Consider the following 18,512-nt stretch of genomic DNA (forward strand, 5'->3'; position numbering starts at 1 on the left):
TTAAAAGTATCAATTCTTCGGCGTCAGCTTTCTTCACAGTCTAACTCTCACATCCATACATGACATCACTAATATTAGAGAAAGGGGAATCAAAACTCTAATGAGGATTGAGCTCACATTTGTCAGAAAAGCCATCTTAAAGAATAAATGCTTGAGAGGTTATGGAGAGAAGGGAATCCTCCTGCACTGTTGATTGCAATGTACATAGATAATCTGGTAGAGAGAAGACTATAGAGGTTCATTTTAAAAATAACATAGAAACACTTTTAGACCCAGAAATCCCACGATAGGGCATAAATCTGGGGGAAAATAAAAAAATGTTAAAAGATGTGGGTCCCCCTTCCCTCTTGGCCTCCCTAGGTACAATAGCCAAGTCAGGGAAGCAAGTTAACTGTAGAAATTACAGACGAATGGATACAGACAATCAAGTACGTATACACAATGCAATATTACTCAAACATAAGAAAGTAGGAAATAATGCCAAGTCTAACCACAGGAAAGAATGTAGAGATGGTCATTCCAAGAAAAGTAAGGCAGACAGGGAGAGACAAGTATATGATGTCACTTCAAGGTGTAATTAAAAATGCATAAAAATAAACTTCTTTCCCAAAGAGACACAGCCTCACAGACTTAGAAAATAAACTTTCAGTCATCAAGAAAGTGAGATGGGGGGCAGGGAGAAACATGCTGCTTCAGACTAACAAATGCACACTACTATTTATAAAATAACTCACTAGGACCCACTGTGTAACACAAGGAAACTTACAGTACTCTATAATGACCTATATAGAAAACAATCCAAAAAAAAAAAAATACATGTATACAACCATGTGGAAGTGAATCAAATTGCAGCAGACTGGAAAAAAAAAAAAAACCCACAAGGTTGTAATTCAAATTATAGGATAAAAGCAGTTCAAATTATAGAATTAAAACAGAGGGAAAACATGCTGACTATTCCCCTCAGGCCATAGTGACCTGGGTTGGTGCCACATCCCTGGAGCCCGACTGGCTTTGGTCCCGTATCTGGAGTGTAGTGAGTCTCAGAGAGCTGGGAAAATGTGCTGGCAGTGTGCTACCACCATGGACACGGAGTCTCTTTTGACTTCTGCATGAGCGGACAGTCTCCAGATACAGGTGGGAGAAATTAAGAGTCTTGAGTTACCATATACTGTTAATATATATCAAGTAGATGATCAAAAATTAACTACTGAAGAGCATAGGGAAGTTTATGTACACTGTAGTCACCTATATGCAAAAAAGCTGAAAGAGAATAAATGAACATCTACATATAAGTGAATCACATTCCTCTACAACTGAAACAAACACTACATACAAATCAACTTTATTCCAACATAAAATAACAAGGAAATAAGAGGGGAAAAGAACAGTGAGGCATGAAGTCATGCTCTTCCCCTGTGACCTTTATCCGCACAAAGCCACGAAAAGCAGAGCTGCTGGGCATTTAATATTCACAAGGATGGGGTAGGGGATGTAAGTAAAAACACCTGCTCTGGAGAAATGACCTAGGGGTTGTCATCAAAAAGAATTCAAAACAAAGCAGGCATTTAAGTGGACAATTTCAAGAGGTATGTTTAATTCACACCCTTTAAAAAAAAATCATGTGAAAAGATGGAAACATTGCTAAATAATAGAGAAATGCAAATCTAAACTGTGGTGAGGTATCACATCACACCGGGAGGAATGGTCATTGTCAAACACTCTACAATCAACAAGAACTGAAGAGGGTGTAGAGACAAAGGGAACCCTTCTCCACTGATGCTTGGGATATAATTTGGTAATGGCCACTATGAAGGGCACGCTGAAGTTTTCTTCAGCCATGAAAATGAGAATGAGATTAGAATATTCCCTGACACCATACTCAAAAATAAACGCCAAATAGTATATCTAAAAGTAAGGACAGACACTATAAAATTCTTGAGGAAAATATAAACAGGATATGATTTGACATATATTACAGCAAATTCCTTGTGCATCCATATCTTAGAATAATGAAAAATAAACTACAAACCAGAAAAAGGGATTAAACTTAAAAGCATTGGAATACCAAAGGAAATAAAAAATGAAACACTCAGAATAGGAAAAAATATTTGCAAATGAAGATACCCACAAGAAATTTATCTCCAAAATATACAAACAGCCCCTGCCACTCAATATAAAAAATATATACACGAGAAAAAATGAGACAAACTTTGAATGAGAACAGTTCAAATGACAGGATGAAAACAGAATAAACAACAAAAGATGCTGACTCTATTCCATTAAGGCCATAGTGACCTGAGCTGCTGTCACATCCCTGAAGCCTGGGAGGCTTGTTTCCCAAGGATGGACTGTCATGGGGCTGACAGAGCTGGGGAGGATGTGCCAACCAATGAGCCCTGCCCCATGGTCTGGGTGAGCCTGCTCCCCTCTACACGGGCCCACAACCTCCAGATACAGGAGGGTCCTCCTGCAGTGAAACTATGGCTACTGCACCCAAAGGATGTGGAGCCTCTGGGCTGAAAGAGCTTTGAAAAACCCCGTGGGCTCCATGTCTCCTGGTGGTGGGGTTCCTACCTCCAGCCTCCTTCCTTAGGGTCCTCCCATCTACAGATGAAAGCACTCTCCCCAGAGTGGTGTTGCAGGAAAGGGGATGTGTCCAGGGGACAAGGGTAAAGAAGGAAGAAGGAATGGGACACAAGCTTTAAGTGCTTCTTCTGGCACTTTCCACTCTTGACAATCCAGAAACAGGACTTTCCCCAAGGCTCTGGTTCCCTCAGTAACCCGAGTTGAGCATAAAGACATGCTGCCACCTTGTGTCCATTTTCCATAACAACAACTTTGAAACCATATTCCCAAGGCCTGCAGTTCAGTTCAGTTCAATTGCTCTGCTGCTGCTGCTGCTAAGACGCTTCAGTCGTGTCCGACTCTGTGTGACCCCATAGACAGCAGCCAACCAGGCTCCTGCGTCCCTGGGATTCTCCAGGCAAGAACACTGGAGTGGGTTGCCATTTCCTGCTCCAATGCGTCAAAGTGAAAAGTGAAAGTGAAGTCACTCAGTCGTGTCCGACTCTTCACGACCCCATGGACTGCAGCCCACCGGGCTCCTCCGCCCATGGGATTTTCCAGGCAAGAGTACTGGAGTGGGGTGCCATCAGTTGCTCAGTCGTGTCCAACTCTTTGCGACCCCATGAACTGCAGCATGCCAGGCCTCCCTGTCCATCACCAACTCCCAGAGTTCACTGAAACTCATGTCCGTCGAATCAGGGATGCCATCCAGCCATCTCATCCTGTCGTCCCCTTCTCCTCCTGCCCCCAATCCCTGCCAGCATCAGAGTCTTTTCCAATGAGTCAACTCTTCGCATGAGGTGGCCAAAGTATTGGAGTTTCAGCTTTAGCATCAGTCCTTCCAAGGAACACCCAGGACTGATCTCCTTTAGGATGGACTGGTTAGATCTCCTTGCAGTCCAAGGGACTCTCACGAGTCTTCTCCAACACCACAGTTCAAAAGCATCAATTCTTCGGCGTTCAGCTTTCTTCACAGTCCAACTCTCACATCCATACACGACCACTGGAAAAACCACAGCCTTGACTAGATGGACCTTTGTTGGCCAAGTAATGTCTCTGCTTTTGAATATGCTATCTAGGTTGGTCATAACTTTCCTTCCAAGGAGTAAGCGTCTTTTAATTTCATGGCTGCAATTACCATCTGCAGTGATTTTGGAGCCCAAGAAAATAAAGTCTGACACTGTTTCCCCATCTATTTCCCATGAAGTGATGGGCCTGCAGGGCTGTAAGTAAAAAACAACTGCCCTCAAGAAATGTCCTAAGGGAGATTATCGGAAAAATTTTCAAAACAGGGAAGACATTTTGAATATTCATTCAAGAAACTAACATGAATAAGTAAGTTTAACTTACACTGTTTAAAAAAAACACATGAAAATATGTCAACATCACTAAATATGAGAGAAATGCAAATCAAAATTTCAATAAGGTATCACCTCACACTGATGAGAATGGCCACAGGCAGAAATTCTACAACCAATAAATGCTGGAGCGAGTGTAGGGCACAGGGAACCCTCCCACACTGATGCTGGGAATGGAAATTGGGAGCAGCCACTGTGGAGGACACGGGGCAGGTTCCTTAGCATGAAAATGAGAATGAAATTAGACTACTCCCTAAAACCATACACAAAATTAACTTCAAATAGATTAAATATCTAAATGAAAGATTTTATGAAAGTACTGAAGAAAAAAACAGAACACGCTTTGACATAAAACGCAGCATTTGTGGTCCACCTCTAATCATCATGAAAAATAAAACACAAACAAATGGGACCTAATAAGCATTAAAAGCAATTGCACAGAAAAGGAAATCACAAGTGAAAGAAAAAAGACAACCCTCATAATGGAAAAAATTCTTGCAAACGAAGATACAGGGAATTTATCTCCAACACATACAAACAACTTGTACAGCACAATATCAGAAAACAAACAATCCAATAAAAAAATCAAAGGTCTAAATGCACGTTTCTCCAAAGAAGGCATAGACATGGCTATAAAGCACATAAAAATATGCTCAGTCTCACGAGTTCTTCAGTTCAGTCACTCAGTCGTGTTCGACTCTTTACAACCCCATGGACTACAGCATGCCAGTTTCCCTGTCCATCACCAACTCCCAGAGCTTACTCAAACTCACATCCATCAAGTTGGTAATGCCATCCAATCATCTCATCCTCTCTTATCACCTTCTCCTCCCGCCTTCAATCCTTCCCAGTATCAGGGTTTTTTCCAAGGAGTCAGTTCTTCGCATCAGGTGGCCAAAGTATTGGAGTTTCAGCTTCAGCGTCAGTCCTTCCAATGACTATTCAGGACTGATCTCCTTGAGGATGGACTGGTTGGATCTCCTTGCAGTCCAAGGGACTCTCAAGAGTCTTCTCCAACATCACAGTTCAAAGGCATCAATTTGGCAGATTCATTTTGATATATGGCAAAACCAATACAATATTGTAAAGTTAAATAAAATAAAATAAAACCATTTAGGAAAAAAAAAAAGCATCAGTTCTTCTGTGCTCAGCTTTCTTTATAGTCCAACTCTCACACCCATACATGACTACTGGAAAAACCGTAGCTTTGACTAGACGGATCTTTGTTTACAAAGTAATGTCTCTGCTTTATAATATGTTGTTAGGTTGGTCATAACTTTTTTTCCAAGGAGTACACGTCTTTCAATTTCATGGCTGGATTCACCATCTGCAGTGATTTTGGAGCCCAAAAAAATAAAGTCTGACACTGTTTTCCCATCTATTTGCCATGAAGTGATGGGACCAGATGCCATGATCTTAGTTTTCTGAATGTTGAGCTTTAAGCCAACTTTTTCACTCTCCTCTTTCACTTTCATCAAGAGGCTCTTTAGTTCTTCTTCACTTTCTGCCCTAAGGGTGGTGTCATCTACATATCTGAGGTTATTGATATTTCTCCTAGCAAACTTGATTCCAGCTTGTGCTTCTTCCAGCCCAGTGTTTCTCATGATGTACTCTGCATATAAGTTAAATAAGCAGGGTGACAATATACAGCCTTGACGTACTCCTTTTCCTATTTGGAACCAATCTATTGCTCCATGTCCAGTTTAACTGTTGCTTTCTGACCTGCATACAGATTTCTCAAGAGGCAAGTCAGGTGGTCTGGTATTCCCATCACTTTCAGAATTTTCCACAGTTTATTGTGATCCACACAGTCAAAGGCTTTGGCATAGTCAATAAAACAGAAATGGATGGTTTTTTTTGGAACTCTTGCTTTTTCGATGATCCAGCGAATGTTGGCAATTTGATCTCTGATTCCTCTGCCTTTTCTAAAACCAGCTTGAACATCTGGAAGTTCACGGTTCACGTACTGCTGAAGCCTGGCTTGGAGAATTTTGAGCATTACTTTACTAGCATGTGAGATGAGTGCAATTGTGCAGTAATTTGAGCATTCTTTGGCATTACCTTTCTTTGTCATTGGAAAGGCAATATGGTTGATCTAAATGACCATATCAAAAAACCTACAACAGTAAATTCTCCAGAGGCGGTGGAGAGAAGGGAACCCTCTTACACTGTTGGTGGGAATGCAAATCGTACACCCACTATGGAGAACATTATGGAGGTTTATAGAAAACTAAAAATAGAAGTACCAAGTGATCCAGCAATACCATACCTAGGTGTAGATCCAGAGAAAACCAAAATATAAAAAGAAACCTGCACCCCAAAGGTCATGGCAGCCCTAGGTACAGTAGCAAAGATACAGAAGCAACTTAAGTGTACAAAGACAGATGAATGGATACAGAAGATGGGGTACATATACACAATGCAATATTACTCAGAAATAAAAAAGGATGAAACAATGACATTTCTAGTTACAGGGAAGAAACCAGAGGTGATTTACACTAAGTGAAGAAAGTGAAACAGGGAGACAAGCATCATAGGATATCACTTCTGGCAGAATCTAAAAATGGATACAAATGAACTTCATTACAGAAGAGAAACAGATTCACAGACTTAGAAAAGAAACTTGATGTTTACCAAAAAGAAATGTCAGGGGGCAGGGAGTAATTAGGGGGTTCAGATCAATATATACACATTAAAACAGCTGCTGTTTTGTTTAGTCACTCGTGTCCAACTCTTTGGAACCCCATGGACTGTAGCCTGCCAGGCTCATCTGTCATGGGATTTCCCAGGCAAGAAGACTGGAGTGGGTTGCCGTTTCCTTCTCCAGGAGATCTTCCCAACCCAGGCATCAAAACTGTGTCTCCTCAAGTCTCTTGCATTGCAGGTGGATTCCTTACCGCTGATCCAACAGGGAAGCCATAAAACACGTGCTGAAGGGCTCTTAATAGTCAAAAGTCCAGCAGGACTTTAAATGACACCTGCACTCAAGGAATGTCCTGAGGTAAATCATCGCAAAAGAATTCCAAACAGGGTCAAGTTTCTAGAAGCCAGTTTCAAGAGGTAAACTGTACTCACAAGGTGTAAAATAATAAAAGCACATGGAAAGATACTCCACATCAATAATTATTAAATCAATGCCAATCAAAACTTCAATAAGGTATTGCCTTAGTCACGGTGGCCATCATCGAAAAGATCTACAAAGAACAAACACTGTAGAGAATGTACAGAAAAAGGAATCCTCCTACAATCCTGGTGGGAATGTAAATGGTGAAGCCACTATGGAAAACATCATGGACGTTCCTTGAAACACTAAACAGAGAGGTATCATATGATCCTAAAATCCCATTCCTGGACTCAGGTCCAGAAAAAAATCATCATTCAAAATGACACGTGCATCTCAACTTTCAGGGCAACTCTATTTACAATAGCCAAGATATAGAATCCACCAAAATGTCCAGTGACAGAAAGGTGAAGGCTATGAGGTACACCTATACACTGGAATACTACTCAGTCGTAAAACAAAATGAAATGATGACATTGGCAGCAGCATGGATGAACCAAGAAATTATATTCTATGTGAGGTAAGTCAGAGACAAATGTGTGATACGTACGGGTGGAATCTATACATTCATACCAGTGAACTAATGTACCAGACAGACTCACAGCCTGAGAAAACCAAATTCCAATTATCAAAAGAAAGTTAGAAGAGAGGGATAAATTAATAGTTTGGGATGGAAATATATGCACTAATATATATCAAGTTGATAATATATTAAGTCTTCTGAATAGAACAGGAAACTGTACTGGAAAAAATGTAATAACCTATATGAGTAAAAAAGCAGAAAAAGAATAGATAAACATCTAGGTATAACTGCGGAGAAGGCAATGGCACCCCACTCCAGTACTCTTGCCTGGAAAATCCCATGGATGGAGGAGCCTGGTAGGCTGCAGTCCATGGGGTCGCTAGAGTCGGACACGTCTGAACGACTTAACTTTCACTTTTCACTTTCATGCATTGGAGAAGGAAATGGCAACCCACTCCAGTGTTCTTGCCTGGAGAATCCCAGGGACGGGAAGCCTGGTGGGCTGCCGTTTATGGGGTCGCACAGAGTCGGACATGACTAAAGCGAGGCGGCGGCAGCAGCAGCAGCAGGTATAACTGAATCAAGTTCATATACACCTAAAGAAACAAAACAACAGAAATCAACTGTGCTCCAATATAAAATAACAGTTAAATTACAAATTAAATTATCTGAGCTCAGTGTTGGGGACACCAGGCGGTGGTGACCCCTATGATTAGATAAGGGATATGCTATGATATTAATTTGACACCAAAGATTTTCACTCAGCAAAACACAGAGCAGCAATCCACTCAAAGGTGCCTGACCTCATGTGAATGCGACAAGGTGAAGAGAAGAAAAAGGACCACAGGTTAATCAGATCAACACCCTCAATTCAGACGTTGGGAATCTCCAAGGGTACAAAACACACTGCAGGTAAAGAACATATATGGTGTTTCCAGGTACAGGATCCTGACCCACGTGGAAGGGGTGAGACCCACACAATCCCCAGACCCTATACCTGGGGTTGCACGACCTTTGGTTAGGACCCATGTCACTGCTGGTTGGGCCCCTAAAGTGAAACGAGTGAGTTTCTGTAAACTTCTGTGGTGGTAGAAAGAAGTGTATAGTCAGTCTTCTCTCCTCACAACTTTCCCAGAGAAGTCCTCCTCTTCTCCCTTTCGTTCTGTGTGACAGTAACTGTTTTTAGAGCCGTCGTGATAATGTTGAACACACTACCTTGGTTCTTGCAGGCTTGGTCCTTTCTTGTTCCACTGAAGTGTTGACAAAACACACACCAGGCGCAGGGCTGGGAGACGAGGGGCAGGTCTGGTCTCTGCTGAGGAGGCACGGTCGACTGGAAGGAGATCACAGCAGCAACTTCACTTGCTGCCCATTGGCTTTTCACCTGATCCGTGTGCCCTGCAATCAATTCACCAGGTGAACCTGCCTCCCTTCCCGCCATGCTCGTGCTGGTGAATTGGAATAATTACCAGGTAGCCACGGGAGGAGTCTCCAGGAGCCCCAGGGAAGGTGAACCTCACGGGGGTAAAGAATAAAACAGGCACAGGCCTGTATAAAGTGAATACCATAAAGCATTAATTCCTAAACACAAGTGAAACTCTCATGTAGTCTCCCCTTTTTCTTAGCTTTGTACGTATGGTCTCCCCACACACATGATCCTGACCCATGGAGATGGGGTGAGACTCACACAATCCCAAACCACCCACCTGGGGTCACATGTCCCTGCAGTCAGGACACCATGGCTGTGGTCGGTGGGCCCCCAATGTAAACAAGCCTGGTCCGTGGGGCCTCTGGGACCCTAGAAAGAAGTGTAGGGACCATCTCCTCTCCCCACAATTGTCCCTGAGAAGTCAGGCCCCTCCTATTTTCACTTTGGTTCTGCGTGATTTTTTACTGGTTTGAAAGCTCATGCTAGAGGTGAACACACTACCTTGGTTCTGGCAGGCTCTGTCTTTCTTGTCCTGCTGAAGTGCTGAGAAAACAGGAGAGCTGGGCTGAAAGATGAGGGGAAGCTCTGTTCTCTTTGGAGGCGAGAGTCGACTGGAAGGAGGTCACAGCAGCACCCTCACCTGCTGCCCATTGACTTTTTGCCTGATCCCTGTGCCCTGGAATCAATTCGCCAGGTGAACCTGCCTCCCTATTAAACCTAAATGTGCTGGAACATTGGAATAATTACTAGTCAGCCCACCTGAGGAGTCTCAAGGAGCCCCAGGGAAGGTGAATCTTGCAGGGAGAAAGACTACGAACCCTACCACAACACTGACCCCTGGGAGGGCCATGGAACCCCACTCAGAGAAGAGCACGGTTACCCAGAGAAGCCCATCTCAGCTCCAGACCCCTGAGCATTGATGTTCAGATGCAGGCATAGAGTTTTCCAGGACAGAGGCCAGGCCAGGTCTCTACGACCTAGTGCAGAGAGTACAAGGTCAGGCCTAAATGTCCTCACTGCAGAAAGCACACGCTCTCGTCTAAACATCAGTGTAGACAAGACTTGGAGAGGTCTAAATCTACCATATAGACAGAACTTGGTCAGGTTCAAACTAGTTTAGGGCTGGTCTCCCAGGAGGCACAGGTCACACACATGCAGGGTCTCTCACCGTTGGTAGGGGGCCCACCCTCCTAGGGGAGCAAGAATGTAGATTTCTTGAAGAAGAAATCATCACTGGGCTCCACACTTCACACACATCAGGAAACTGAAAGAATCCATGTCATTAAACATTTCAACAGGCAAAACAACAATGTTACCAATTTCTCTGGCCACATGATGGTCAGGTCCAGGGGAGATCCAGGAACTTCTCAGAGTGCAGCCCAGTGTCCTGTAAAGACAAACAGGAAGTGGCCTGATTCCAGCATCACAGGCTTCCAGCAGGAGGTGACCACACTGGAAATACTCTGGAAAAATACATTATCAGTATAAAAATATATTGTTGAAATTGCAAGCATATTAACTATTATTTGCAAACCTAAAATATTCTTAAAATCTTGATCTTTGTGCACCCTGATCTTTGCGGTTTCTATTGTTTTCTTTGGCTCATATTTTCTAGGTAGAAGCAAGCCATCATTTCAAACTACTTTCATCTAATTCTGTTATTTGTTATATGAATGAAGAATCACACTTAAAAATAAAATTCCTGCCAAAAATTAGTGACTCAAAGAGCACATGAGCTGCAGGAACTTTTTCTTCTAACAGTTTCATTTTTCTCCATAAAGAAAACAGAAAACATAGGCCCCCTGATTTTTTGCTTCTCTGTTCAAACTGAGCTAGAATGAAATTGATATTCATATCAACAGGTAACATTTTGGAGGTTTGAAATGTCATACAAGGGTAACAGGGCCTGGAGAAAAGGGAATGCTCCTATGCTGCTGGAGGGAAAGCCTATCATAAAAATAAAGCTAAAACTCAAATTGGACTTAATTATGACAGTATGTGAAAAACACAGAGTATGAACCAAGGGTCTACATATAGCAGGCAATATGTGAAAACAAATCTGATATCTCAGATGTGAGAATAAAGGTTTTTTGTCAGATACGCAGCAAGGTATTCACAAATTCTTTTAGAATACTGCATGTATCTTTTCAAATTATAGCTTTGTCTGGATGTATGGCTAGGAGTGGGATTGTTGGATCATATGGTAACTGCAGTCATGAAATGAAAAGATGCTTGCTATGAAGAAAAGCTATGACCAACCTAGACAGCATACTAAACAGCAGAGACATTACCCTGCTGACAAAGGTCTATCTAGTCAAAGCTATGGTTTTTCCAGTAGTCATGTATGGATGTGAGACTATAAAGCTGAGCACTGAAGAATTGATGCTTTTGAACTGTGGTGTTGGAGAAGACTCTTGAGAGTCCCTTGGACTGCAAGGAGATCCAACCAGTCCATCCTAAAGGAAATCAGTCCTGAATATTCATTGGAAGGACTGATGCTGAAGCTGAAGCTCCAAAACTTTGACCACCTGATACAAAGAACTGACTTTAAAAAAGACCCTGATGATGGGAAAGATTGAGGGCAGGAGGAGAAGGGGTCAACAGAGTATGAGATGGTTGGATGGCATCACCGACTCAATGGACATGAGTTTGAGCAAGCTCTGGGAGTTGATGATGGACAGGGAAGCCTGGCATGCTACAGTCCATGTGGTCACAAAGAGTCAGACATGACTGAGCAACTAACACACACACGTGCATCTTTGAGCAGTTTTAGAGACGTGCATTGCTCCCTATAAAGGTCCCATTGTGTTGGGACCAAGGTCCACTTCCCAATAAAAGCTGTTCCTTGAGCAAATTCAGTCACTGACCAGGTGGCTCATGGTGAGACCACCATGTCAGCTGACATTTCCTACATCTCAGGCCTCAGATTGACCATTCCATTTGAGGTGTAACAGTTTGCCCTGCTGATACAGCTTCACCTCTTTCTGTATGACTAGATGAGTTGTTAATGATGTTTTTAGGATTCTGTAAGATTAACAGCCCACTGATAGCAAGATATATGTCTTAAAGTTACACCAGGACATGGGGATTACACCATGAGCCTAAGGGAGTTTTTCACCAAAATTAGTTTCTTGATGGAATCTTCTATTTTTAAAAATTTCCCATTTTTATTTATTTATTTATTTATTTTGATTAGTTTGTTTTTTGTAGAGAACCATCAACTTTTTTTTTTTTTAATTGAAGTACAGTTTATTTCGGAGAAGGCAATGGCACCCCACTCCAGTACTCTTGCCTGGAAAATCCCATGGATGGAGGAGTCTGGTAGGCTATAGTCCATGGGGTAGCTAAGAGTCGGACACAACTGAGCGACTTCACTTTCACTTTTCACTTTCATGCACTGGAGAAGGAAATGGCAACCCACTCCAGCGTTCTTGCCTGGAGAATCCCAGGGACGGGGGAGCCTGGTGGGCTGCCGTCTATGGGGTCGCACAGAGTCGGACATGACTGAAGCGACTTAGCAGCAGCAGCAGCACAGTTTATTTACAACACTATATTAGTTTGGGGTGTACAACAGAGTGAATCACTATTTTTATGGATTATACTCCATTTAAAGTTACTACAAATAGAGTCTATATTTCCTTGTGCTGTAGAATATATCCCTGTAGCTTATTGACTGTATACCTAGCAGTTTCTGTCTCTGTCCCGACACCGGTCTTGCCCCTCCCACCTCCCTCTCCCCCCTGGCACCTCTAGTTCTCTGTATCTGTGAGTCTGTTTCATGGATAAGCTCACTGGTGTCATGTTTTAGATTTCACATAGAAGTGATAACACACGGTATTTCTTTTTGTCTTTCTGACTTACATCACTTACTATGATAATGCCTAGGGTTATATTGCTGAAAACCCGTTATTTTAATCTTTTTTATAGCTGAGTAGTATTCAGTATGTATCTCATATATGAAAACCTAGGTATATATTTCATATATGAAAACTAGGTATATATTTCATATATGAAAATATGAGTATATATATTTGGAGTGTGGAATTTTACTATAACTTATAATGATAATAATTCTTACAACTTGGGCTTGGTAAAATGTGTTTCACTGGGACTTCTACAGCAGTAGTTTTTAAACTTCGGGGTGCTTCAGAATCAGTTTGAGGATTTATGAACCCAAATTGTCAGATTGCAGTTTCAGAGCTTCTGATTTAGTAGATTTGCAAATACCAGTCTGGTGATTATAATGAAAATCACTGTGTCTTTTGAGTAATGCTGTTAGAGACTGAAGATAACCCTTCTAATTCAAGTATACTGTCTTACATCTTAATACATACAAAACTTTTACTTTGAAACTAGCAGATTGCTAAGTGATTTCCATTTATAGGGCATTGCAAACTGAAATCAATATGTAGGTATCAAAAATAATGAAAATAAAATGTGTTTTCAGAGACACTGATAGAGGAACTTAAGTTTTAAAAAAACATATTTATCCTCTAATTAGATTCATTGGCTACACTTGACTGATAAATTCTTTGTAAAGCAAAAATTGTGATTTTTAAAAATTCTCATCAAAATTAGTTTCCTAATGGAATCTCCTATTTTAAAAAAATCTCCCGCTTTTATTTTGCTATTTGCTGAGTAATATCTATATATCTTTCATATATGAAAAGACACATATATTTCATATATAGCAATACAGATATGTATGTCTTATATGAAAATATAGGTATATATCTCTTATATGACAATATAGGAACATATCTCATATATGAAAATAGAGGTATGTATTTTTATATCATAAAATTAAAAACCTTCATAAATTAAAATTTTTCAAACAATTAAAGTCTGTCATTGCATGGTTCCCAACAAACTGTGGAAAATCCTTAGAGAGATGGGAATACTAGACCACCTTACCTGCCTCCTGAGAAACCTGGATGCAAGTCAAGAAGCAACAGTTAGAACCAGACATGGAACAATGGACCGGTTCCAACTGGGAAAGGAGTACGTCAACGCTGTATATTATTACCCTGCTTATTTAACTTATATGCAGTGTTGTTGTTGTTCAGTTGCCCAGTCGTGTCTGACTCTTTGCGACCCCATGGACTGCAGCACACCAGGCCTCCCTGTCCCTCACCATCTGCCAGAGTTTGCGCAAGTTCATTGCATTGGTGATGCCATCCAGCCATCTCATCCTCTGATGCCCTCTTCTCCTTTTACCCTCAGTCTTTCCCAGCATCAGGGGCTTTTCCAATGAGTCATTTGTTTGCATCAGATGACCAAAATCCTGGAGCTTCAGCTTCAGCATCAGTTCTTCCAGTGAATATTTAGGGCTGATCGCCCTTAAGATCAGAGAAGGTGATGGCACCCCACTCCAGTACTCTTGCCTGGAAAATCCCATGGGCGGAGGAGCCTGGTAGGCTGCAGTCCATGGGGTCATGAAGAGTCGGACACGTCTGAGCGACTTCACTTTCACTTTTCACTTTCATGCATTGGAGAAGGAAATGGCAACCTACTTTAGTGTTCTTGCCTGGAGAATCCCAGGGATGGGGGAGCCTAGTGAGCTGCTGTCTATGGGGTCGCACAGAGTTGGACACGACTGAAGGGACTTAGGAGCAGCAGCAGCCCTCAGGAAAGTCCTGTGGCAGGTATTAGAGATAAATTTCAAACACAACTGACTTTCATGAAACCAATGTCAAAGGTCAATTTTCCTCATACCCTTTAAGGAAATAAGTAAAGAGAAAAAAAGAACCCAAACAACCACAGGAAAAAATGCTCAGCATCCTGAATTATTACAGGAATGATGCCCATCAAAACGATAACAAGAAATCAAATCTCATTTGACAGAATGGCCATCCTAACAGTCTGCAAACAGTACGTGGAGGAGAGAGCCGGGAGATAATGGAATCCCCCTTCAAGTTCCCTGTGAACATACATTGGCAACAACCCCTTGAAGGGATAGCCTGCATAGGGCAGAACAAAACAGTCGAGAGAGATAAAGCTAGGATTCTAATACCCACACCTGGCCTACATTACAAAACACCATCATTCAAAATGATACAACCACCCCAAACTTCGCTGGAGTTGTACTTCCAATTGCCAAGACAGACCCAAGTAAAGGTCCACTGGCAGATAAAGTCTTAAAGAAATGTGGTACATATATACAAGGAGCTATTACTCAGATTTCAATTATCGCCACTGAAATTATGAAATGATGCCAATGGTTCCCACAAGGATGGACCTTAGAGGAAAATACACTAAGTGAAGTCAGCAACAGAAGAAGAAAATAGCAGATGATGTCCTTTGAGGACAAAATTGGAAAAAAAAAAAAAAAAGAGATACAGAGGAAGTAATTTACAACCTAAAAAGAGACTCTAAGATCAAACACAAACAATTCCAAAGGAAAAAAAAAGGAAAGTGCCAGATACATATTAGGAGATTGCTACTACCTTATACACAGAAATGTATATCTGTTATAGGTAATCCAGAAGGATTATCTCCTTTCACATATACAAAAATCTGTATCTCTAATAGATATTCCACAAGGACCTGATTTTCAGCACAAGGAATTCTACTCAACCTTGTTCAATAGCTTCTATGTCAAAAGAATTGATAAAAAGAACAGATATGCTGTGTGTGTGTGTGTGTGTGTGTGTGTGTGTGTGTGTGTATGTCTTAACTGAATCAGCTGACTGTACACTGAGAATCACAAAACTGCAAATTGACTACAACATAGCATTGGTATGAGATTAAAGAAAAGAAAGAAAAGTAATGCCTATTATATCCCCTCTGACCTTGCTGACTTGCACTGCTATCCCATCCCTGGACTCTGAGTAGACTAGAGTTCCAGGACTGCACTGGGGTGGGGTCAAGACAGCCCAGCAGGGTGCCCTTCATAGAGACTCCTCTTAAACCTGTACTGTCTGGTTTGCCCTGGCTGGAACAGACTCCCTAGTGCACCCCAACGATGGTGGGTTGATCCTCTGGCCTCCAGGGCCAGGGTAAAGTTACCAAGTATCCAGGGCCCTGGTGCTGGGGTTCCCAACTGAAGCCTCCTTCCTGAGGGTGCAGCCTCCTGGGCACCTCAGCAGGGAGTGGTGCTCCAGGTAGGCATGAGTCTGGAGGGGAGGGGTAAAGCTTCAGGAGGAAGAAGTAGTGAGACTCAAGCGTTTGGGTGTTTTCTCAGGCACCTTCCACTCTAATTCACAGCCAGGAAGTCGCCATTCCCTAAGACTCTGGGTGTAGGGGGAACCAGAGTTAGGCATGAAGAAGTGCTGCCACCTTGTGGACATTTCTTGGAACTACACTTGTCCACCAGTGCTTACAGCTGCCCCCAGGAAACGTCATGCAGTGGGTATTGCAGAAATTAATTCCTAACACCACCGACTTTCAAGAAGCCAATTGTAACAGGTAAATTTCCTCACACCCTTTAGGGAGAAAAAAGGACCCAATCAGCCCAAGGACATGATACTCCGCATCCCTACTTATTACAGGAGGAATGCCAATCAACACAAGAACTCAATTCCCATCTGACAGAATGGCCATCCTGACTATCGGCAAACAATAAATATGAGAGAGACCATGGAGATGATCGAACCCTCCTTCATATTCCATGGGAATGGACAGTGACAACAGCCCCTAGAAATGACAGCCTCCACAGGCCAGAAAGAAAATTTCAATAGAGCTAAGCCCAGAATTTCAATACCCACACCTGGGCCTATATTACGAAAAACAGTCATTCAAAATGACCCATGCACCCCAACGTTCACTGCAGTGCTATTTACAATAACTAAGACACAGATCCAAGAAAATGTCCCTCAACAGGTTAAATCTTAAAGAAATGTGGTACATATATATACACATATATACACATATACAATGGGCTTTACTCAGACATGAAAAACCGCCACTTAAATTATGAAATTCTGCCAATAGTCCCCACAAGGATGGACTTTGGAGGAGAGATCCAACCAGTCCATCCTAAAGGAGATCAGTCCTGGGTGTTCATCGGAAGGAATGATGCTGAAACTGAAACTCCAATACTTTGGCCACCTCATGCAAAGAGTTGACTCATTGGAAAAGACTCTGATGCTGGGAGGGACTGGGGGCAGGAGGAGAAGGGGACGACAGAGGATGAAATGGCTGGATGGCATCACCGACTCAATGGACATGAGTTTGGATAAACTCCGGGAGTTGGTGATGGACAGGGAGGCCTGGCGTGCTGCGGTTCATGGGGTCGCAAAGAGTTGGACACGACTGAGCGACTGAACTGAACTGACTGACTGACACTAAGTGAAGTCAGCAACAGAGGAAGAAACTAGGCAAAATTTTGAAAAGAAATAAGGGGAAGTAATTTACAACACAAAAAGAGAGTCTGAGAATTGAAACACAAAGAATTTCAAAGGGGGAAAAAAAAAAGAAAACCTGGGGATGAATTAGGAGCTCAAGAAGAGAATGGCAACTCACTCCAGTATTCCTGTTAGGAGAATTCTATGGGCAGAAAAACCTGGTGGGCTACCATCCATGGGTTTGCAAAGAATCAGACATAACTGAGCAACTAACACTTAATACTAACATATACCCAAAAAGCTGTATCTGTAATATATAGTCCACAAGGATTATCTCCTTTCTTCATTCTTCCACATTTACACAGAAATCTGTGTATCTAACAGATAGTGCACAGACACCCAATGTTCAGCACAGGGAGTTCAATTCAGTTGCTCAGTCATGTCCGACTCTGCGACCCCATGACTGCAGCACCCCAGACCTCCCTGTCCATCACCAACTCCCGGAGCTTGTTCAAACTCATGTCCACTGAGTCAGTGATGCCATCCAACCATCTCATTCTCTGTCTTCCCCTTCTCCTCCTGCCTTCAATCTTTCCCAGCATCAGGGTCTTTTCAAATGAGTCAGTTCTTCACATCAGGTGGCCAATGTATTGGAGTTTCAGCTTCAGCATCAGTCCTTCCAATGAATATTCAGGACTGATTTCCTTTAGGATGGACTGGTTTGATCTTCTTGCAGCCCAAGGGACACTCAAGAGTCTTCTCCAGCACCACAGTTCAAAAGCATCAACTCTTTGGCATTCAGCCTTTTTTATGGCATTCTTTATGGTTCAGCACAGGGAACTTTATTTGAAATTCTGCAATAACCTCTAGGGCAAAACAACCCCCAAAAAGAACAGTATGTTAATACGTGCTTAGTCACTTCAGTCATGTCTGACTCTTTGCAACCCCATGGACTGTAGCCCACCAGGCTCCTCTGTCCGTGGGATTCTCCAAGCAAGAATACTGGAGTGAGTTGCCATTGCCTTCTCCAGCGGATCTTCCTGCTGCTGCTGCTGTTGCTGCTAAGTCGCTTCAGTCGTGTCCGACTCTGTGCGACCCCATAGACGGCAGCCCACCAGGCTCCCCCGTCCCTGGGATTCTCCAGGTAAGAACACTGGAGTGGGTTGCCATTTCCTTCTCCAATGCATGAAAGTGAAAAGTGAAAGTGAAGTCGCTCAGTCGTGCCCGACTCTTAGCGATCCCATGGACTGCAGCCTACCAGGCTCCTCCGCCCGTGGGATTTTCCAGGCAA

General features: G+C 42.5%; 1 long non-coding RNA gene across 3 annotated transcripts in view; it reads right to left on the reverse strand.

The window, feature by feature from the left end:
• Positions 1 to 913: 913 nt before the first annotated feature.
• Positions 914 to 18,512, reverse strand: part of LOC101905670 (uncharacterized) — a 39,190-nt gene continuing 21,591 nt past the window's right edge. Inside the window, exons 2-4 of one of the 3 annotated variants that reach the window (XR_003033105.2) lie at positions 10,253 to 10,323; positions 8,723 to 8,840; positions 914 to 8,103 (exon numbers count right to left, since the gene is read on the reverse strand). This is a non-coding gene — a long non-coding RNA (uncharacterized lncRNA). Of the gene's footprint in view, positions 8,104 to 8,722; positions 10,324 to 18,512 lie in introns of all 3 variants that reach the window. The other 2 variants (XR_003033104.2, XR_003033103.2) reach the window with 2 other exon arrangements.

This window comes from Bos taurus, chromosome 28 (assembly GCF_002263795.3).
Source record: "Bos taurus isolate L1 Dominette 01449 registration number 42190680 breed Hereford chromosome 28, ARS-UCD2.0, whole genome shotgun sequence".
Taxonomy (NCBI): Eukaryota; Metazoa; Chordata; class Mammalia; order Artiodactyla; family Bovidae; genus Bos; species Bos taurus.